This window comes from Sardina pilchardus, chromosome 2 (assembly GCF_963854185.1).
Source record: "Sardina pilchardus chromosome 2, fSarPil1.1, whole genome shotgun sequence".
NCBI classification, from domain to species: domain Eukaryota; kingdom Metazoa; phylum Chordata; class Actinopteri; order Clupeiformes; family Clupeidae; genus Sardina; species Sardina pilchardus.
In genome coordinates, this window is record NC_084995.1 from 46,493,443 (window position 1) to 46,498,442 (window position 5,000).

At 41.7% G+C, this 5,000-nt stretch overlaps 1 protein-coding gene and 2 long non-coding RNA genes across 3 annotated transcripts in view; 2 read left to right on the forward strand and 1 right to left on the reverse strand.

Moving 5' to 3' along the window:
- Positions 1–5,000, forward strand: part of kcnq3 (potassium voltage-gated channel, KQT-like subfamily, member 3) — a 58,614-nt gene that overhangs the window by 18,227 nt on the left and 35,387 nt on the right. The gene's annotated exons all lie outside the window — the stretch shown is intronic.
- LOC134058841 (uncharacterized) lies at positions 2,733–3,850 on the forward strand. Its single transcript, XR_009935034.1, has 4 exons — positions 2,733–2,881; positions 2,993–3,097; positions 3,325–3,518; positions 3,634–3,850. It is a non-coding gene; the product is annotated as an uncharacterized LOC134058841 (long non-coding RNA).
- Positions 4,043–5,000, reverse strand: part of LOC134058852 (uncharacterized) — a 1,611-nt gene continuing 653 nt past the window's right edge. Inside the window, exons 2-3 of the long non-coding RNA XR_009935035.1 lie at positions 4,714–4,918; positions 4,043–4,543 (exon numbers count right to left, since the gene is read on the reverse strand). This is a non-coding gene — a long non-coding RNA (uncharacterized LOC134058852). The remainder of the gene's footprint in view (positions 4,544–4,713; positions 4,919–5,000) is intronic.

The following is a 5,000-nucleotide window of genomic DNA, read 5'->3' on the forward strand; positions in this document are numbered from 1 at the left end:
TTGACAACGATTGGATTCTGATTACGTCTATCAAACTGCACTCTGCTCCTCCCTCCCCCTCCTTCTCCCTCTGCGCGTACCCTTCTTCGTGAACGTGCTGATTGCGTGTGCTCGCCCTGAAGCTTGCCAGGAAGCTAGAGCCAGCTTGGTTAGCACGTAGCATTCCTAAACGTATAGTTAGCATACAAGATACGGCAACGACGATTTGAACATTATGGCAGAAAAGGTGCCAACAACGGGCCGAAAAAGAAAGACTGTGTTTTGAGAAGGCTTCTGCCAAAAAAAGGGCAGACGAAGACAGCCAAGACCCGAGTGGCCATCGGTGCTGCTGCATTTGTTCGATGGCGTCAGCTAAAGGAACAGCAAGAGCTGCAAACGGATGCCATGGTGGCCCTATTTCTACTGGATAGGTAAGATTACATTATGTCTTTATAATGTTTGAGAGCACTTGTTAATGCTTTAGGACAGTATGTTGTCGTTTCTAACAAGTATTCAGCCAGTGAGAGGATAAAACGATGTAGACGAGCTGCAATGCCCCTGCATGTTTGGCTAAGTTAGCTAACACCGAAGTATGTCAACGTTACTGCTTTCAATCGCTAATCAAAGTTATTTGTATATCCGTGAAGATTTTTCCCCATGGCATTTATTTCATGCTTCTAAACTATTTACTAACTTGATGACTCTTATTTATTGTTTTGTTAGTTACGTGAAGGGCACAACATCTACACCCGTGAAACAAGGTTTCAAGAGACCCCCTCCTCCCCCGTATCCACAATTCTGACAGCTCTGACACGTGAGTATCCGAACTTTATGTTGACAACAAGCTGGATGGTCAATGTAGGCTAACGATTTGAAATATGTTGGTCAGTTTATCTTTTACTTAGAGTACCGCTTCCCTAGTCTTACTACAGCTCTGGCCAAGTGGGCTTGTTGAACACAAGTTTTGCCTTTTGCAGTTGTTCTATAGCTCGTATTCATCTAACATTATACGTGCTAACATTAGATTGCTTGGGTTTCAAATGCTTGCTGTCTAAGAATGTTGCAGTGATACTGATATAGGTTTGATTGCTGTTTATTTCTATTGTCAAAATTGTTCGACCAGGGCTAAAGCTAGCCTTGAGAAACTAAAAGTATATACTATCAGGTGTAAAGCTGGGTTATTTTCCATATATGAGTTTATAGGATAATCTTATTTTCCCATACATAACTTTCTAGGGTAACATTACTTGCTCAGGCATGAGTCCTCTTGAAAGACGGGGGAGACGACCTCACAGCTAGACTCCTTTGTGTCCAGGTGATCTATTTGCATTTGAACTGTTCCCATTGTGTGTGTGGCCGGCCATTTGGTTAAAGGCCCTCGGACACACCTCTTCTCCCCCTCTCCATGCCTCTGATGAATTAATGTTGGAAACTAAAATGTATCTGTTTCATGACAAATGATAATACATCCATGTTTGGTCTTGAATTAATACTTGTAAGAGGGTTGCAAAAACAATCCCAAACGCGCTACACAAACACGTCGGACGTTCTCCCTTTACATGCGTGAAGAACAATGGATCAGTAGCCATGTGGAGTTAAATGGTAATGTTATTAGGAAATTCACCACGATTAAATCTGACTCCATAAGACATATTGTACCTCTAATACATTACCAAATAACTAATGATGTTAACTATGGCAGAGAATGGCATGGCACACTAGATCTGTAGAGATATGCAAACTGAGCGAGGAGAATTAACCATTTATTAGGCCTTGAGCCTTAGGTAAGAGTAAAAGTATCAGTAATTATCCTTAAACAAAGTAACAAAGGATAAGTAATCTTAACCTCAAAACAAACAATAAACTTGGACTTAAACCTTAACACGTTACCAAGTTAAAATGCTACATACACCAGATAAAACAATATATCAAATAATGAAAATAACAAACCCCATAAAGAAATCAAAAGATAGAGAGAGAGAGAGAAAGGCAGGGAGAGAGAGAGAGAGAAAGAGAGGGGCAGAGAGGTCAGTGTGACCTCTTGCCTAGACCAGAGCAGAGCAGGAAGAGAAGAGAGCCAAGATAGCGAGAGAGGCATCACTGCAAGAACTTCTCTTTTTCATTCATCCAGCCACCCCCCACTCAGCAGGACCTCTTTACCTGAAAGTGGGTGTGGCGTCTAAAACTCTATAATATAGTTCTTAGTCCATAACCATGTACAAATATATTAGATTGCAATGAAACTGTGATTAGGCTGTTGCCCACATTACAAGTATTAATTCAAGACCAAACATGGATGTATTATCATTTGTCATGAAACAGATACATTTTAGTTTCCAACATTAATTCATCAGAGGCATGGAGAGGGGGAGAAGAGGTGTGTCCGAGGGCCTTTAACCAAATGGCCGGCCACACACACAATGGGAACAGTTCAAATGCAAATAGATCACCTGGACACAAAGGAGTCTAGCTGTGAGGTCGTCTCCCCCGTCTTTCAAGAGGACTCATGCCTGAGCAAGTAATGTTACCCTAGAAAGTTATGTATGGGAAAATAAGATTATCCTATAAACTCATATATGGAAAATAACCCAGCTTTACACAGGCAATGCCTGTACGCACCAGATCAAGCTTTTTGACTACAATGTTTACACAGTTTACAACTTTTCACCTGTATAGGGTATAGTAAGGTTTTCCTTATCCATGCCTAGGTTGTAGGATTTCACAGCTCTAATACATTTCTGCTACACTACATGCATCACCATATTGCTATGATTGTTCATTGGTTTATTTACCATGATTTCTTTTTTCAACTTTAGCTAAAGGACCGTTCAAAGACAGTGGCATACACCATTCTTTAGACATCTAGCATGGATCAAAGAACTTGAGCAAAAGACTTGTAGCGGTATGTTCTGGATCTCCTTTCCAATTGTATGCTTTGTACATTACCTACATCAACCTTTTGATGTGAACTTTTGTTGACATCCTTTTAAAACCTTTGTTGTTCAATGTCCAGGCAGGGCAGCAAAAGGGATGCTGTGACTTACTGACATGGAGCAAAGATGTCTGCAACCATTTCTGGCATTGTTGCAAAGCTGCAAGCTGTTATGAAGAGTTCATGGTAAGTAACCTATCACAGATGATGTAATTTGTGTGTTTCTGAATCGAGTAGTAATATGAACTGTAACATGGGTTACACAGTCATACTAATAACCAACTGTCATTTTATGTCTAGAACAATCTCTACTTTGGCCAACAGTTTGGACCCCTTGTCAGACTTGTCATTGTGCACACTCTGTGTTTGTGAGATCCCTTATTTAAAGTCATTTTGTAACTATTTCTCCTCAGGACCTGTGGATGGGACTCCTGCACCACGTCACAGGAGAACATGAGTGGGCCCTTGGTGCCTGCCACCACGGCCCTTTGGAGGACAGCAGAGAGAAAGACTGGATACAACAGGGCAGTTTGGCACACCAGAGATTGTGGGAAATTGTTCTTGAGGCAAGCTGGCTGAAGAACATCGTCAAGTATCTGCGTTTCAGGTACACCTGCAAATATTCACAAGACTTCCTCTATAATAATGCCCCTTTGGTATTCTAAAAGTTGCAAATGTTATTACTCTCAGATATGTGGTTGTGACTGGTATTTTTTAAACAGCACAGGCCTCTCCACCCACAGACTAGGCCCCACAGTGTTGCAGCATGTGCCTGACCTACTAGCCAGCACTGACCAGATGCATCAGCTATGAGGAAACAGTTTCCCTGAAATTGTACATAGTTGTATTTAAGATTTTGTATTTTTTTATTAGTATTATATGGTTGTTTTTGTTTGTTTGTTTCCCCCCAAATATCTCAATAAACAGTTGTTAACACAATTTTGGTTGTTTGGCTTTTTTGATCATTTCTAATGAATGAGCAGGGATGGCAAGGTAAAATGTATGTTCAGAAGAACACAATCAGATAGTTCTTTGAAATAAACAGAGATTTATTGCCTATGCATTGATGATTTAAGAACGATGACCAAACAAAGTCAAACAGGGTGCAGAACAAAACTGAGACATGCATAAATGAAATAAATAAAGCTAACTATGTACATAGCTACCAGATTTACTAAACTCTACTCGGGACAAACCCTTTATATTGCCCAAGTGGATCTGGAAAACACTGCCGAATCCTCCAAACGCAGCAACTGGGTATGACGACACGCCGACCATGACCAAGTGCGCCATACTGCCACACAACATACTGTCTGTATGCTGCGTAACTGCCCGGACATCGTTCCAGATTCTTCTAGCAAGGCGAAGAACCCCCTCCGACAAAATAAATAGGTGTGGCAGCATTGAGATGCATGAATCTGGATGTTGTCCACAGCATTTTCTCTCTAGATCAGTGGGCATTTCCCAGCAGTTTGAGCAGACACACCAGGTGGGTTGGCCTGGAACTGGGAGGCCTGGTGGAGGGGTACCAAATGTTTGGTCTAGCAGATCAAACATCTGACTGGGGTCACGTCTCAGGCTGAGCCGTAGCAGCTGAAGGCTCTGTTCTAGACTTAGTGTTTCAATCCTGGCCTGTGAAGCAACAGATAAATACAATAGATTAATAAAGATCAGCTCTGTCTTTAAAATATTATACAGTGCATGGCAGGTGAGCACACACTAATCACTCTTCAAGATAAAGAAAATGGTTTGTACCTTTATCAGAGGCAAATATTATTTTTGATAATAAATGTGATAAAAACCTCCTCTCTTGCCATCCTTTGGGCTTGTAGCTCTTCAACTCTTCAACTCTAGACCCCCTGTCAGATCTCCGCGTGCCTTGCCTCTGCCTCCTCCTCAGCCCCCCCGTGCTCCTCTCACCTGTCGCTGACGTTGCCCTCTGGATGTGGATGGCTCCGGCGGCGTGTAATCACAATCAGAGCCAGCGAGGCTCTCATCATGGGAGCTCTAAATAAATGATATAATACATACAGCTAAAACTCAAACGAATCACACTTTCGTTGGTAAGTTACTGACTGTAAACTTGAAT